The sequence below is a fragment of the Mesocricetus auratus genome, unplaced genomic scaffold (assembly GCF_017639785.1).
Source record: "Mesocricetus auratus isolate SY011 unplaced genomic scaffold, BCM_Maur_2.0 Super-Scaffold_100676, whole genome shotgun sequence".
NCBI lineage: Eukaryota > Metazoa > Chordata > Mammalia > Rodentia > Cricetidae > Mesocricetus > Mesocricetus auratus.
The window spans coordinates 158,568,451-158,585,729 of record NW_024429266.1 but is presented as its reverse complement, the minus strand read 5'-3'; the positions used below and the strand labels follow the sequence as shown (position 1 = coordinate 158,585,729).

General features: G+C 43.0%; 1 long non-coding RNA gene across 2 annotated transcripts in view; it reads right to left on the bottom strand.

Annotated features, from left to right (window-relative positions):
• Positions 1-5,993: 5,993 nt before the first annotated feature.
• LOC121136651 overlaps positions 5,994-17,279 on the bottom strand; it is a 31,209-nt gene continuing 19,923 nt past the window's right edge. The window contains exons 3-4 of one of the 2 annotated variants that reach the window (XR_005873695.1): positions 6,965-7,213; positions 5,994-6,232 (exon numbers count right to left, since the gene is read on the bottom strand). This is a non-coding gene — a long non-coding RNA (uncharacterized LOC121136651). Of the gene's footprint in view, positions 6,233-6,876; positions 7,214-17,279 lie in introns of those variants that run through there. The other variant, XR_005873694.1, reaches the window with a different exon arrangement.

The following is a 17,279-nucleotide window of genomic DNA, read 5'->3' as shown; positions in this document are numbered from 1 at the left end:
TTATCAAGGGGAAAGAGAAACCGGAAACCGGATGTCCAGCTCAATGCAGGTAAAATCCTAAAATGCTAGCTACAGTTAGGAGTGGGTTGTATGCCACTCAGGCCAACTAAAGTCCTAGGTTGCTAAACTATCACCTATACTTGCCTGATTCAAAGCTACCTCCACACAAAGAGGAAAACGTAAGTCAATACATATTTATGAATCACTGTGGGGCCGGCAAATTAAAATCAGCAATGCCAGATCAGCATAGATAAATCTACCATCTATTGCTCTGTAGCTAAAAGAAGTCTCTAAAGACAACTAGAATGACCAGCAAAGGACCCACAAATACTTATGCAATGAGTGTATGGGTGCACATGTGTACATGTGTTTATATGTGCATGTATGTATGCATATAATTATATAAGTCATGCACACACCCAGGCCAGGGAGAACTGATTCAGATTACATCCCAACCTATTGCTGGGGATTGGGCCTGAAAGAAATAATGGTTGACCAACCTGTGTTGTATGTTTCTGTGTTACTATTACAATATTTTAACTGGGTTTTGTTTGTTTAAGAAACAGATGGGCATGATACAAAATGGAAAAGCTATAAAGGACTCTGTAGGAAACACACTTTCTGGCTTCACCATTAGAGTCTGCTACCTTCTTCCTGTGTATTCTTTCCACATCTATGCTAAAGTATACATTATGTTATTTGTTCTGTTATATGGTCTGCTTTTATTTCCTTGTTTCATGCAATAAAATATGGAACATGAGTTAACACGCCTATGATTTATGCAAACAGAAAAAAAGAGCTAACTTTTAAACAAAAGGGAGACAAAATAGGAATGCCTTAAAAATTAAAAACTAAGTTTGAGTTAAACTGGAGATAATTCAGCCAGACATGGTGATATATGCCTTTAATATCAACATTGGGGAGGCAGAGGCAGGTGTATTTCTGAGAGTTAATGAGTTCCAGCCCTTCTAGGGCTACATAGACCCAGCTTTGAGAGAGGAGAGGGAGAGGGAGGGAGGATAGGAGGGAGGGAGGGAGACCGTTCTAGTTAACTGTTCAATACAGACTCTATACTACAAGGGAACTTCTGACTGAATCCAATGTGGCTGCAGTCTCGCTTAATTTAAACTTTCTTGGCATGTGTAGATTATAAAAGAACTTTCCAGTCTTGCAACTTCCATCCAGTTCTCCCAAGAATAGAACTGATAGAATTAGTCTTGTCTGTGCTTACAAGCTATGCCCTCCACTGTGTGAGTGTGTGTGTGTGTGAGTGTGTGTGTGAGTGTGTGTGTGAGTGTGAGTGTGTGTGTGAGTGTGTGTATGTGTGTGTGTGAGTGTGAGTGTGTGTGAGTGTGTGTGTGAGTGTGTGTATGTGTGTGAGTGTGTGTGTATGTGTGTGAGTGTGTGTGAGTGTGTGTGAGTGTGAGTGTGTGTGAGTGTGTGTATGTGTGTGAGTGTGTGTGTGAGTGTGAGTGTGTGTATGTGTGTGAGTGTGTGTGTGAGTGTGTGTGAGTGTGAGTGTGTGTGTATGTGTGTGTGAGTGTGTGTGTGAGTGTGTGTGAGTGAGTGTGTGTGTGAGTGTGTGTGTGTGAGTGTGTGTGTGAGTGTGTGTGTGTGTCTGTGTGTGAGTGTGTGTGTGTGTCTGTGTGTGTGTGTGTGTGTGTGTGTGTGTGCAGTGTGTTCCCTTGCTTAGCAATCTCAGGGAAGAAGCAGGAGAAAGACAGCAGGAGAGACACGGGGCAGGTGGGACAGTCATCAGAAAGCACAAACAGAGTTGCTCTCTGCTTCCCGGGTGACCAGGACAAGACTGCCCCTTGACCCAGACCTTCCCTGGAGCGTATGAAATGCATCTCACAATCTAGTCTGCCAGGGAGACAAAAGCGGGACTCATTCCTCCTCCCGACATGGAGACAAAAGCGGGACTCACTCCTCCTCCCGACATGGAGACAAAAGCGGGACTCACTCCTCCTCCCGACATGCAGGGCTTTTTGTGTACCATTCACTTTCGGCGGCGGTGCTTCTTAATGGTCCCCAGGCAGGGCTGGCTGGTAGCACAGATGTTAATTATTCGTGACTATTCTTAATTAGTTGTGTGAGTTATTCGTTCTTAAGCCTGACAGAAAGCCTCAGCTGGTGTGGTCTCTGGGGACACACCCGGAGGGCTTTTCACAAGCTGGGTTTACGACCCCTCCCCCAATCCTCTCCCCCTCCTTGAACTCCAGCTTCTGTTTAATCAGGCTCAGTGAGGCCAGCCCCCATGGGGACCTCTGAAAAGAATGCTTAGGCAGCATATAATGCTGAAGGAGCCTTGCCCATGCACGCTCCAAGCACCACAGTGCACTGGCCTGTGAAGTTGAACAGCTGGAAATCAAGTTACCTCCTGGAGTACCTCGAGGTCTGGACTCTGACTAGTTAAGCTCCCTAGTTCTGGTGATTGGCACATTTCCCTGTGTGCTGTATTAACACCATTGGTTGCCCATCTAGGTAATTAAAGCTTTATTGAGGTGTGTCACACACATTAGTGCACTGAACACAAATCTTCTTGGTCATCACAGTTATCTGCACACTCAAACTAGGCATCAGGGAGCCCACAAGCCATATGAAAGTGCCCTTGTCATGTGATACACCTGTTAGGAAAACCATTGCTCTGGCCGTCATTTGGAAAGATTGCTGATCTACTGGTTTGGGAACCTCTTTTCTCTACTCCCCTTTTATCGGAACAGAAGAATCGGAATTAGAGAAAAAAAAAAAGCTCCCTTCATTCTGAAGACCAGCTTCAGGTAGGGATAAATGGAAGTCTCCAGGAAATAAAGCATGTGCAAGAGAAAAATGACTTCCACCAGAGGGATGGCAGGAGAGGAAATAGACCAGAGTTCATTTTCAAGCTCTTCAAACCTGGCATTCTTTTTCTGAGTGTGATGTGAGCGCTGGGAGAGCGGAGGGGACGGAGGGAATATATCACCATTACACTTTAAACTCTGCCGCACAGAATAAACCGCAGGAAGAAAAAGAAGGGCTCACTTGGAAGCCATCTGTGATAAGATTAAAAACGAACAAGGAATACAACCATCAGCAGCCTGTAACCCATTAGTATAAAGTCTAATTCCAAAAGACTTCATCCTGATGATGCACAGAGTTATTAAGTCTCTGAGTGTGTGGAGGGTAACATATGCAAATATTTTCGTGTTTGCTCTGAGAAAGCAATTGATTTGAGAGGGGAAGAGAGAAGAGTTTTATTACAAAAAGAATAAAGCATAAATATGCCGGTGAATAAATGTTTCAATCAGCTGAAGAATTTTGCTATTAACAAGCTTATCTTGGCAGCTAAGACACAAACCTGATGTAATCTTCAGCAAAGAAAAGCATCACAGAGAACAGGGACTTGGGTTTCATGATTTTGAAAAACCCAACGTGGAGGTATTTGATCTTCAGAGTGTTGAACTGTGGCCTTAAAGAGGCTTCTGCTGGCTTGGTTTGCATTGTTTGGTGATTTGCAGACATCTGAGTTAGTTTCCTGACCCCCCTCACATCATAAACATGCATAAATGAAAGAAAATTCTACCTTGATTCTGTCTCACGGTGGCACCAGGACAATGCTCTCAGCCTTACTCAACCTTCCTCTCTTCTGTAAAATAAGAAGCTAAACAAAACTGGGACAATACAAATTTCAGCTAAGAGAATGTACATAGAGACCCTCCACCAAGCATGTAGTAAAGGCAGCTGCTTGTAGAAGTTTCAGAATGGTATATAGGATATGCTGTTCTTCAAAGTATCCAGTATACTGTCTCAGCTCTGTTGACCTCAACACTGGCCAAATAATCTACCATGAATCCCAGAGGACCTTGGAGAGCTAGGCTACACGTCACTCCAATTCTCTTTGCTTTCTTCTTCACCCTGTCTGTGTGATTGGTGGGGCTTCTCTAAGAGTTTGGGTCTTGTGAAGATGGGCACCGAATAATGTAGCCAGGGTACAATAGCCAGGATATGACTATTTGACTATTTGACAGATGAACCCTTGAGGCTGTCCCTAGACTGGAGGCCTCTCTTTTAGAAAGGTGCCTTCCCATCCCATTTATTCCTCAGATTTGAAGCCGTAGCTATTGTAGTTAAGTATCTTAGGTTGCTTTCTATTGCTGTGATAAACAACCAAGAGCAACTTGGGGTGGGGCTGTTTATTTCAGCTTACAGCTGAATTAAAGGGACAGCAGGCAGGAACTCAGGATAAGAACTCAAGTGCAGGCCATGGCGGAGCATTGCTTACTAGCTTCTTGCTTTTCATTGTTTGTTCAGCTTGCCTTCTGATTCAACCCAGTGTCCCCTGCCCAGAGGTGATACCACCCACAGTGTGCTGGGCCATCCCACATCAATTATTAATCACAAAACTGTGTCTTGCTCATGGGCCCCTGGAGGCATTTTCTCACTTGAGATTCTCTCTTCCTGAATGGCCCCAGCTTGTGTCAGGATGACAAAAAACTAAGCAACTCACCATGTATGAGCGCTTTTCCAGCTCAATGGAGATAAAGATTCTAAGTTGAGCATACTACATCCAAAAGCTTTGAAATCCAAGCTCATTTTGAGCACTGACAGGGAGCCACAAACAGACATTTCCAGAAATGTAGCGTTCTTTCGCACACAAAATCATTAGAAATATTGCATGAAATTACCCTCATTAAGAATTGATCAATATTACCAGGCGCTTACTTCTGTTTTTTTCAAGTGTTCTGGTTGATTCTCATCTTAGAATTTGCGTGATTCCTTTGCCTGACAGAGATTGACCTAAAATCTTCCTGAAGCCAACTTCTCTTTCTTCAAAGGCTTTACTCAAATGTCACTTCTTCAGAGATCTTAATTGGCCCTGTCCCCAATATCTAGAACTTCCTCCTTCTTAGAAACCTTTTAGCACTTAGTTTTTATTCTGAGATTTTAGTGTAAAAACTTTATTCTACATATATTTGCTCTTTTCTTTTTTTAGAATTATTTCTTTTATGTGTATGAGTGTTTTACCCATACATGTATATGTACCATATGTGTTCATTGCCTGTGGAGAACAGATGAGGGCATCAGATTCTCTGTAACTGCAGTGATGGATGGTTGTGTGTACTAGGAACTAAGCCTCGTGTATTCCAGACTGGCCTCAAACTTACTAATTAAGACTGACACTGAGCTTCTCATTCTCCTGCCTCCAGCTGATTATAGGTACAATTGCCATACACTGTTTATGCACTGCTGCAAATTAACCTCAGGTCCTCGAGGGCAAATAGTCTTCCACCTGAGTTGTATCTCTAGCCTCTATTCAGTTATATCTTGAACAACTGGTTCCCTTCTTTCTTTAGCCCAAGAAGGAGTAAAATAGTTGTAATCTCATGAAAGTCAGAACTGCATCTCCGCTCACTCCTCATCTCTGGCCAGCGCCTGGCATGAAGTAGACACTCAATAAATGTGCTTGATTGAATGAATAGCTAGATAATAATCCATATCCCATATTGCCTACATGAGCCTTGGTAACTGTGTTACCTCTGGACCTTAGGTCCTCTAAGGCAAGTATGATACTAGTAGTTTTAACCATTGGATTTTTATAAGGATCCAAGTGAAACAGTGAACGCAAAAAATTTAGCCAGCAAGTGGCATAAGGTAGTTACTTGGTAAATTAAGACTGTTGGCATGGCTTTATCCTGGCTTGGTTCTTACATGCGTCACTCTTCTTCGTCTGCTCTTGGATCCCTTAGTGGGAGACTTTACATGAAATCATGGAGAGCAGGGTTTCTCAGTTTGAAATGCCAGAATTCTTGTAACAAGAACAAATAATTCCTGGTCTGTCTTCCTTGGGAGATGATGAGTAAGTTGGACATTTCTCTCTTTCTCTAGGAAGTTTTACCCAGAAAATAGGCCCGTTATTGTTATCTCTGACAGTTACTTGGAGGATTTCTCTGAGTTCATAGGTGTTTAACAACTTGCAAAGTGCTGCTGTGGGGAGCCAGCAGGTATGACAGGAAAGAGTTTATTTTAATGTTATACTGGCTCTGTAGAAAGCATCTGTGACAATAAAAGGACATTGACAGATGAGATAGGAGAGGGCTTCTCAGAGACAGAGGAGTTTAGCATTTGGATAACAGCTTGATGGGGTGGGCAGAACTGACATCAATTTTCATTCCGAAGTCGAGATTAGAATTTAATATGCTGCATAGCCATCTTCTGCTCCAAGTAAGCATACTGAACAGGAGTGGTTGCATTCCTAGAAAGGAAGCATATGGTCACATCACCACTCAGGAAATTTGGCGGCCATGACAAATAAATGTGAAAAGTATGTCTCTTAGTAATATATGAGGGCTGTTATTTATTTTGTCTTATACCCTTATTCTCCAATGGAATACAGACACAAAACTTCTCCATATTGACTTACAAGTATTCTAGCACAAATGGACTTTTCCATGCTACCCAAGTCTTTATCTTTCACTAATTCTCTCTCTCTCTCTCTCTCTCTCTCTCTCTCTCTCTCTCTCTCTCTCTCTCTCTCTCTCTCTCTCTCTCTTTCTCTCTCTCTCTCTCTCCCAGTTTCTTTCTAAAAATTATCATGAAGGTTCAGTAGGAAGCGTTTTCCTAGCAGGCATGAGGCCCTGAGATTGAACCCAGCCACACATAAACATGGTGGTACATGCCTGTAATCTCGTCACTTAGGAGGTGAAGCCAAAAGGACTAAGATTTCAAGGCCAGACTGGATGGCATAATACATTGGAGGCTAACCTGGGCTACAGGAGCCCTGATCTAAAGAAACAACAAAGTAACCTTTCATTCACAGGTAAACTGTAACCAAATCCATGCACAAATGAGCTGGATTTAATGGGGTGTTTCTTCCATATATACACAAGTTAAATGGTGCATGTTTATTCCCACACATTTATTCAGAGAGGATAGTATTTGGGGGGAGTTTTTGGGAGAAGTAGGGACTGTTTGCTGGTTTTCTTACAGAAGCAGGGAGATGGGCATGTATGCCACGCCACTGAACTGGCATCATACGCTTCTGCAGTTCGACATGAATGGTGCTGATAGGGTGGAAAAGACAGATGCTCAACATGCTGCCAGCTTGCTGTCTCTCCCTGAGTCAGCCAAGGCCTTGGACTTTGTTTCTTGGAAAGAGCTCAGTGTTGACTGCAGTGGAACTCTGGCTGTGGCCTCCAGGACAACTCAGCAGTTCTCCGTGTCTCCATTTTCTTCTCTGGAAAAACAAAAGGATAGATGAAATTGCCTCCTCATTTATTCCAGCCCTATTTCTAATTGTACATGCAATTTCTTTCTTACACCAATATAAGAAGAAGTAAATTTGACTATGTATAAGACAGAATCAGAGGGTTAGAGGAACTCAAGAGGCTTTTAGGTTGCCTTCTTTTATTTTGGACACCATGTTTCCACCAAAGGAGCAATGACAAAGTCAACCATGCTATAAAGCCATCCAATGAAGCATTAAGTAATAAAGTAAGAATTGCAAATTTTTCAAGGGCCTTAAAGAATGCTGTAGACAGATGTTAAATGGTAGTGAAAAATCAAGAAATTAAGTTGCATGAGCAGAATCATAGCAACCAGAAAGATTATAGAAAAAATGATCATTATCCATGCTTTTTAAAAATCAGCAGCTGCCTTTAATAGTTGACATTATGAACAAACTTTTCTCAGCTTCCCTGTGTTTATTTTTCTATATGCTTGCTATGAAGCGTGTCCTCTATCTCCCCATTACAGGCTTATTTGTTGAACACTTTCCTCTAGCTATGGGCGATGGATTCCTGTGTCTGGCATCTACAGATTCTTGTAACAAATGGAAGGGATCTGGGAAAAAACAACTGGGATGGAAACACAGTTGGCCACTCAACAGCAGTTCATTGGCTTGCAAATCCTCAGCCTTGGTATTATTAGAGTTAGGCAAATGGGTGTGGACCTGGAGAAGAGGTAACTATGCCAGGCAGAGGAAATAAAATAGCAAAGTGGAGAAGCAGGAAACAGTGTGGAGCATGACCCAAAAGCTGGGCAGAGAGCAGGAGGTAGAGGGAGGCAAGAGAGGAGAACAGAGAGGGAGTGGGTCACGCAGATGCACATGGGCTGGCAACGAAAACAATTTTGCTGGTTTAAATGGCTCTTTGATACATCTACATAATTATGTAGACGGCATATTGTCTTTAATCTTGACTCACAAAGCCTAAAATATTTACTATTTGGCCTGTTAAGAAAGGAGTTTTCCCACCTTGAACTAGATGTACCCCGAAGGTAGTAGAGGACCACAGGGGAACATGTATTTGGAATGAACCTGGGACATATGGTTGCAGCTATAGATGGCTGGAAAGGCTGCTCAGGAGAGAAATAAGAAGTGTCTGCATTGGGGCGATGGCAGAAAGTTGGGGGAGGACTCCTGAGGGAAGTCCTGAGTTCAGATTTAGATGGTATCTTGGAAATGAGTAGGGATACATGCAAACAGAAGTGAAGCCAGGGACTGTGTCTGGAAATCTGGAATGCTCTGAAGAGGGATCAGCTTTAATTGGCATCAAATATAGGAAATATGTAAGTGGGTGTGTTACTTCGGTGAGGGTCTGAGCTGGGTGTGTCCTGGTTCTTAGTCTCTTATTCAAGGAATTGAAACAAAGGCTCATACGGTAGGAAAGAAATTTTACTTTAAACAAGCAATTGGACAGATCAGAATATATTGGAAAAGAGCAGAAGTCCACATGGATGAAGATACTTACGGGCCACATTATCATTTAGGGCTTCCTTTCATGGCTTTGAAAGAAGTGCAGCATAGCCAACAGTCCGTATTTTGATAGGTACATTATGTCATATAATATTTTTTCTACTCTGCATGTCTCTTCCCATAATGCATCTGATTTTAATCATATAAATGACCAATTATGCATAAGGACAAGATAGGAAATAGGGAATTTTCTCTAAAAGTTCACTTGAGGTCACAGTTTTGCCTCATTATATGTGTACCCAAAACTAGTTTGGGACAGATTAGCTTTCCCATTTGTCATACCTGGAAATATTGGGGATATATTTCAACAGACACTGTCAAAGTATGGTTGTTGTCTGGAGGGGAAACTTATCCCATTGTTCATAGAGGGGGCTGTGACTATGGAATGATGCAGATAGAGGGTCCCAGGTTGCTGGATACATTGTTGAGAGAGTTCATTGTAAAGAGAAGCTTTTTCCTTGAGAGAAGCCTTCCCACCAGCCTGGTTCTAGAGCCGCATCAGTCCCAAATAAACACACAGGAGACTATATTAATTATGAAGCTGTTGGTCTTGCTTGTTTGTTACTGGCTAGCTCTGACTTAAGTAATTACCCCATAATTGTTAATCTAAGTATGTCTCTTACCGGAGAAGTTTCCGGGCTTCCTACCCCATGGTGTTACATCTCGATTCTCTTTGTTTCTCTTTCCCAGAGTTCTCCTGGACTTCTAGTCCCACCTATCTTGTTTCCCTATTGGCCCAACATTGCTTTATTGACATATACATAGGACTTCCCCCATCAGTTCATAGTACTTGAAGGTAAAGGAGCTCCTCTATATTGGGATTAATGCTAAAATTATTTATCTCAGTAAGTGTAATAAGTGCCTCACACAAAGTAACATGATTTATGTAAAGCATAATTTTTGAGATAATGTTACTTTCAAACAAAGAACTAGGTGTCATAAATAAGAAGGCTATACATAAGAAATTGTGTATTGGAGCTCATTGACCGGTAAACCCAGCTTACATTGCAAGCTTCAAGTCTCTGGAAGACCTTGTCACAAAACACAAGGTGAGTGGTACCTGTTCTAGTTAGGATTTCTATTGCTATTATGAAACACTATGACCAAAAAGCAAGCTGGGGAGGAAACAGTTTATTTGGCTTACACTTATAGATCATAGTCCATCATTGGAGGAAGTCAGAACAGGAACTCAAGCAGGGCTAGAACCTGGAGGTTGGAGCTGAGACAGAGGATATGGAGGGGAGCTGCTAACTGACCTGCTTTCCCTGGCTTGCTCAGCCTGCTTTCTTATAGAACGTAGGACCACCAGTCCAGGGATGGTACCACCCACCATTGACTGGACCCTCCGTATTGATCACTAACTGAGAAAGTGCCTTACAGCTGGACCTCATAGAGGCATTTCCTCAAATGAGGCTCCTTTCTCTCTGACGGCTCTAGTGTGTGTCAAGTAGATACACAAAACCAGCCAGTACAGTGACTGAAGAATGGCACCCAACATTGAGCTCTGGTCTCCACAGCTCAAACGTACACATGCACATGCATTCACAGACACATGAAGGTACATGTATGTGCATACACAGCACACACACACACACACACACACACACACACACACGGTATAATGGTGAACTGGGTTGAAAAATATTGGACTAATCATATAACATTCAGAAATTGACAAGTAGGTGAAATTTTTTAATAGACTTTCTTTTCTTTATACAAAAATCTAATCTGGAAATAACCTAATCAACCCCTTGAGGACCTTGCTGCTTTTATAGCACCAGGCAGAGGTATCCAGTTTGCATCCCAGGAGATTCCTTGTCACCTGAACCACAGAGTTTCGGGGATGGGTTGATTCAAGGATGTGCCATGGCTAGTCTTTGTCAACGTGGCACAAATAAATTAAACATACCTTGGAAGAGGGGATCCCAGTTGATGAATTATCTCTATTAGAAAGGTCTTTGGTCTTATCTATGATCGATTTTCTTGATTAATGATTGATGTGGGAAGGTCAAGCCCACTGTGGGTGGTGCCATCTATAGTCAGCTAGACCTGAGCTATGTAAGAAATGTAGCTGAGAGCCAGGTAGTTGTGGCACATGTCTTTAATCCAAGAACTTTGGAGGCAGAGGTAGGCAGATGTGAGTTTGAGGTCAGCCTGGTCTACAGAGAGAGTTCCAGGAAAGGCTCCAAAGCTACACAGAGAAACCCTGTCTGGAATAAAAAGAAAAGGAGAAGAAAAGAAAAGAAAAGGAATAGAAAGGTTGCTGAGCAGGCCAGGAGAAGAAAGCTAGTAAGCGGTGTTCCTCCGTGGTTTCTGCTTCTGGTCCTGCCTCCTGGTTCCTACCTCGAGTTCTTGCACTGACTTCTCTAAACGATGGACTGTGATGTGGCATTCTTTCCTTCTCAAGTTGCTGCTTTTGGTCAGTGTTTTATGACAGCAACAGAAACCTAACTAGGACATTTTGGGATTCCAGCATAAGTCAGCAAGAGATAGGCTTGGGCCTTTCCTTGTCACTCACAGCATAGAAGTTCTGTGGGTCCTAAACCAGTAGGAGACACACAAGGAGTCACTGGTGGCTGTACCATTACAGTAGATGCATCAGAGTAAATGTCCTGGAGAGAGAGGAGAAAACAAAAACCAAAACAACAACAACAACAAAGCTGGCACTTCCCTGGTGGCATCACTAGGTCATGCCAAAAGCAAGTCCTGGATGTTTCAGCGGCAACAGCCAAAGAAATTTCTCTTCTCCCTAAAGCTGCTTCGATTTCAAGTTTCTGTCATTTGCAATTATAATCTTCCACACTGGTGGAGTAAGCTGGGGATCTTTGGGAATGTAATGTAACCCATGCTCAGGGAATCCAAAATTACAGAATTGTTATGTGTTCCAAAATATGGTTATTAATTTAGTCATGGGTTGCTTGGGCTAAAGCAGGAGAAATTTATTGTGTGCAAATAAAAAAGAATTTGTTGGGTTTCTCACAAAACTCAAGAGCAGTAATTAACGTCAGACAGCACAGCCTCTGGAACAGTAGGTGCATTCGTTACTTTCCTAATGCTATTATAAAATACCATGATCAAGGCAACTTATAGAAAGGATTGTGGGCTTACAGTTCCAGAGGTATAAGAGTCCATCATCATCATAGTGGGAGAACAGCAGGCTAATGGTAGACAGAGTGGCTTGAGACGGCTGGAGAAGCAAGCTGAGGGCTCACAATTGGTTTTTGTTTTTGTTTTGTTTGTTTGTTTGCTTGTTTTTCTGAGACAGGGTTTCCCTGTGTAGCTTTGGAGCCTGTCCTGGAACCTGCTCTTGTAGACCAGGCTGGTCTCAAACTCACAGAGATCCACCGGCTTCTGCCTCCCAAGTGCTGGGATTAAAGGCATGCGTCACCACAGTCCCTCGAGGGCTCACATCTTAAACTGCAAGCAGGAAGCAGAGAGAGTAACATCAAAAAGTCTGGGGTCTTCAAACTCTCAAAGCCTAACTCTAGGACATCCTCAAACATGATCATACTCCCTAAACCTCCCAAACGGTACCATCAGTTGGGGAACCAATTGCACTAGATTAAGGGGGACATTTACGTTCAAACTATAACTGTGTCAAAGCTATTTCTGTCTGTCCGTTTTCCTTGGAGGGTTCACAGGGCACGACTATTGCATTAAAGAGTACCTATTTCCTTCCTGGAGGGTAAAAGGAGCTTCATAAGATGAAGGAAGAAAACAAAACAAATGCATGCTCAATACCTCTCCTTAAGGCATAAGAAAAAACCATGTCTGGCGAGAAGAGATTCTATGGCCCTAGTTGCCTCCAAGTCATACAGGGAGCTCCAGGGATGCGAGTTTTGTGAGTTGTCACCTATTGGGGGACAGGTCTGTTGCTTATATCACTGCTTTTGAATCATGTGTGCTCCTGCCAGTGACCCCTCATCCATTTTCCTGTAAGCAATCCCAGCAAACTCATTCTTACTACACTGGACTAGGATTGTTGCTGTGGTCTGTCATCAGCGCCCTATCTTGAATAATGATTTGTTCTCATCTCTTCAGGAAAAGTCACAGCATCATAAGCATCACTTCTCTTACAAGTTTACGTAGCCTTAGAAAGAACCACGCTCATGAGATTTCATCAGATACTGGCTAGCGCTGGGGAGTTAGTTGTCTGTGTTGATAAGATTTCCGTTACTGTGAGAAAATCAACTTCAGCGTGGATAGGTTCATTTTTAGCTCAAGGTTTCAGAGGTTTCTCTCAGGCCTGTGGTAAGGCAGCAGTGTCAGGGCAGAAAAGGGTGGCCAAGGAAAGTGGCTCGCTCACCACAGCCAGGAAGATGTGGAGGGGAAGGAGGAGGAAAGGAAGGGAGTAGTGGCATAGAATGGGGAAAGTAGAAGAGGGAAAAGGAGGAAGAGGAAAACAAAGGTGGAGACTGGAGGGAGGGAGGAGAGTAAATGTGGTTGGTTCAACCTAGGGATGTTATTCATCTTTACAATCAGCTATGGCCAGGCGTTACCAGCTCCACTGTACACCTTGCGGTGTTAATGTCATCCACGTGACAGGATCCACAATCACCCAGGAGACAAATCCCTGGGCATGCCTGCGAGGAAACTTTTATATTGGGTTAATAGACATGGAAAGGACCTAACCTAACTGTGGGTGGCACCCCCCCACAGAGATGGTGAGTGTAATGTGGCCAACCCCCTCCATGATGGAATGTGCTCTTGAACTGTGCAGCAAAATAAATGCTGCCTTCCTTCAGTTGCCTGAGTCAAGTATTTTGTTTTTTTTTTTTTTGTTGTTGTTGTTGCAGCGATGAAGAACATTATTGGTCCCCAAACTTCTTGTAAATCAGAATGTGACCAATAAAGCAGGAAGTATGGCACAATAAAAAATACCCAGGGTTTCTACTCCAAGTTCTAGGCAAAGCAAACTGAGGAGCTTTCAGTGGTCCTGTCTCCCAGGACATCCAGACTTCATTTCACTATGCTGAAACTCTCTTCATCAAGATGGGATGCCACCAAGTCGCTGAGTTGTTCTCTGGAAAAGATTATTCTTAAAAATACAAGTATATTAAAGTGGCATGTGAGTGTGCAGTTGTATAAATGTGAAGTCATATGTAGAGACTTTGGATCCCAACATCTAAATCATCCCTACTTTGTGGTGTTAGGTACACCCTCCAGATAGCTTTTTCTTGACATAAAACAGAAGACATGGGACTGGTAGGATGGCTCAGTGAGTAGGAACCTTATTACACACGCATGAAGACCTAAAACCCCAGTGCCGTTTTTGGGGATGATGAGGAAACAGGTAAGTGACTGGAGCCTGCTTGTCAGACAGCAGAACTGAAAAACATCAAGCTGCAGGGACAGTGAAAGACCTGGTCTTCAGTGAGGCAGGGAGTGGCAGAGAGGGACACCTTACATCCTCTTCTAGCTTCCAGAACTGGGCGCACATGCACACACACACACACACTTATACACTTTTCAAAACTCCACAGTGGAAGAGAAGACAAAAGCTCATTAAGCATTTGCAGAATAAGTAAGTGTGTGGCCAACAAACAGAAAATAATAAGTAAGTGAAGGCTACAATGAACTAAGTGATCCAATCATAAATTGGAGCAAAATTGTTTTAAGTCTATCCTCTGAAATTTATATTTTAAAGGTAAATTTAAGGACTAGAGAGATGACTCAGAATTTAAGAACACCCACTATTCTTGAAGAAGAACTGAGTTTGTTTTCCAGCAACCACATTGAGAGACTCACAATTGCCTACAACTATAGCTCCAAGGTATCTGCTGTCCTCTTCTGGATTCCTTGGGCACCTGTACTCATATGCACTGCCTGCCCCCATACACAAAATTTAAATGTTTACGTTGCATATAAGAGCTGCATGTAGTGGTACATACTTGTGATCTTAGCCCATCAGGAGGACTGAAAGTTCGAACCCAGGTTGAGCTACATACTAATGTGTTCCATGCCAATCTGAGCTACCCTGATAAGACTGTACTAACAACCAAAAGGTTTAAAGACAAATACAGTACTTAAAGCAGTAGCATAATATGTAGGGCTAGGCTGGATGCACTAAAATAAGCCTGGCATTTTCTCATAACGTGTTTCCTTTGTTTGAGTCATTGGGAGAGCGCTAGTTGGTTGGAGAGAGCATACTGGCACAGTGGTGTGCAGACTTGGATAAAACTGGCTTTTGAGGGGTGACTCAGGCATTTGCCTCCATGGTGGAAGTGCCTCCTCTTGTCTTGTGTTGTCTCTGGACAGAAACGTCCAGACAACGTTACTGCTTGAACGTTTCCTTCTCCTTCCTTATTGAGTGCTTGGAGTTTGTTTCCTTGCATGCAGACGGCTTCCTCTTTCAAGCCTTTCGTCTGCTAAATGCCAAAAACCAAAATAAAGATACCAGCAAGGGATGGATTTAGGAGGAAAGAGCTATATATGGATCCCTGGGCTCAGTTTAACCCATAAAAGGTCAGGTAGTGACAAGTCCTTCCACGGCTAATCAAAAGTCTGAACCCTGAAGTAATATTGATATGTGCTTGCCATGTGACTAGAAGGGAATTAATATCTGAAGGGGTTAGCAGCACCTGAATTTCAGATCCTGAGATATATATAATGAATTAAAAGGATTCATACATCAAATATAGCACAGGTGTTACAAGAAGGAAAAGGAAATGGATTTCATTTTATTGAAGATAGCTGAGTAAGTTGGTCTACTGTAAACGTCTGGAAAAGAAGGAAGAATAAGTAGGAAAGTAAGCTGGAGCCATAAATAACTTCTTCAAACTATTCTACAGATGAATAAGAAGGAAAGAGGAACATAAGAATGTCAGAAACCAGGGGGACCAAAAGAACCAGACATACACACCAGGTGTGACCCAGTCCTGTCAATGGGCCTTTCTGTAAAGGGTTTTAATAGAAAGCAATAAAGAAGATGGGATAAGTGTGTTGCAAGTCACTTTTTTGTTATGAGTGTGTAAGTGTACATGTGTCTCTGTGTGGGGTACCTGTACACATGTGTGTAAAGGCCAGAGGTCAACCTTGGGTGCTGTTGCCACCTTACTCTTTGAGAGAGTGTCTTACTGAGAATGGGTTCTCACCAGTCAGTCTAGGCTGGCTGGCCAGTGAGCTCCAGGGATCTGCCTGTCTCCACTGCCCTGTTGCTAGGTGAGCTGCACCATGCCCATCTGTTCATGTGGGTGCTTTCGTAGTGCTGAAGGTGCTATGCATGCTACTGGAGGAGCAAAGTAATCCCAATCATGCCCAGCTAGGAACACTGGGAGCTGCAAAAATGAATCCCAATGAGTTTAACTTTCTTTGCAGGCAGAGATGACAGACATAAATCTCTTTGTGTGGTTCCTGGGAGAGAGTAGACAGTCGGGAACCCAGCCAATGAAATGAGTGCTAATACATCTGATTACTTAGTGGGATCATTTTATGGAGACTGGGTGACACAGGAGCCCCAGACATGTATACCTTCTGTGCCTTCTTGTATGGCTCCCAGGTCCTTTTGAAAGGGCTTTTACAGTGCACCAGAAGTCTGCCAGTCTCCCTGGAGATGGCATTTCCCAGGAAACCGTGTTCTCAGGGAACGTTAGCAACACCTGCTGCTGCTCCTCATTGACCCAGAGGCCTGTAAAATGTATGGGGAAAATCACCATGACAAACATGTCAGACCCAATAGTTGCTTTTGCTTATCTTTGTTCATCCTTGGCCAAAGCCCTGTCTGTTCAGGCTGCTGTAACAGATTGAGTGGCTTACAAGCAACAGAAGCTGCTGTCTTCCAGTTCTGAAGGCTGGGACATCCAAGATCAAGGGTCAGTGTGTAATGAAAGCTGCTAACTACATCTTTTAAAAATATAACATTCTTACTATTTTTTGAAAATTTCATGTAGCATAAAATACAATTTATTTTGAACATATGAAACTCTTCCTAGATCTATCCTTGTTAATGATGGAATAAGGACCGGCGCCATGGATGGAGCACAAGCCATGGAGTGCATATTAACCATAGTTTATTATAGCGAGACTGAAAGGGGAAGACAGACATGAGAAATAGAATAAGGTAAGAGAGGAAAGAGTAAGCGAAGATGAGAGGAAGATGAGAGAGAGTGAGATAGAAAGAGAGAAGAAGACAAGAGCGTAAGAGACAGGGTAAGCGGGCAGGAGTCACGGGCAGACTGGTTCTCATGGAACTCTGGGCTGGCCAGAGCTCTGCCTGAGTGCATTCTGCCAGGTAACAGGGCAGGCCAGCATAATGCCTGAACCTTTCAATCCTCACCACCTTGTCACCATGTCTCTCCAAATTTCATGTTCTCCCCCACCCCGATATTTTTTGCCTTTTCCTTTTTATAGTTCAGTGATTCTGGTTTGTGCTGCCTGTATATTCAGGACTGTAGGGCTATAGGGCCATCCACTAGAGTCTAACTAGTCTATCAGGCACTATACCCTTAAAAAAAAACCTGATTCTTCCCAACTCCCCAGAAGCCACCACAAATGATAGCCTTTAGCTATGTTCATGCTTGAGAAAAAAAATCTAGCTAACTCTGTGTGT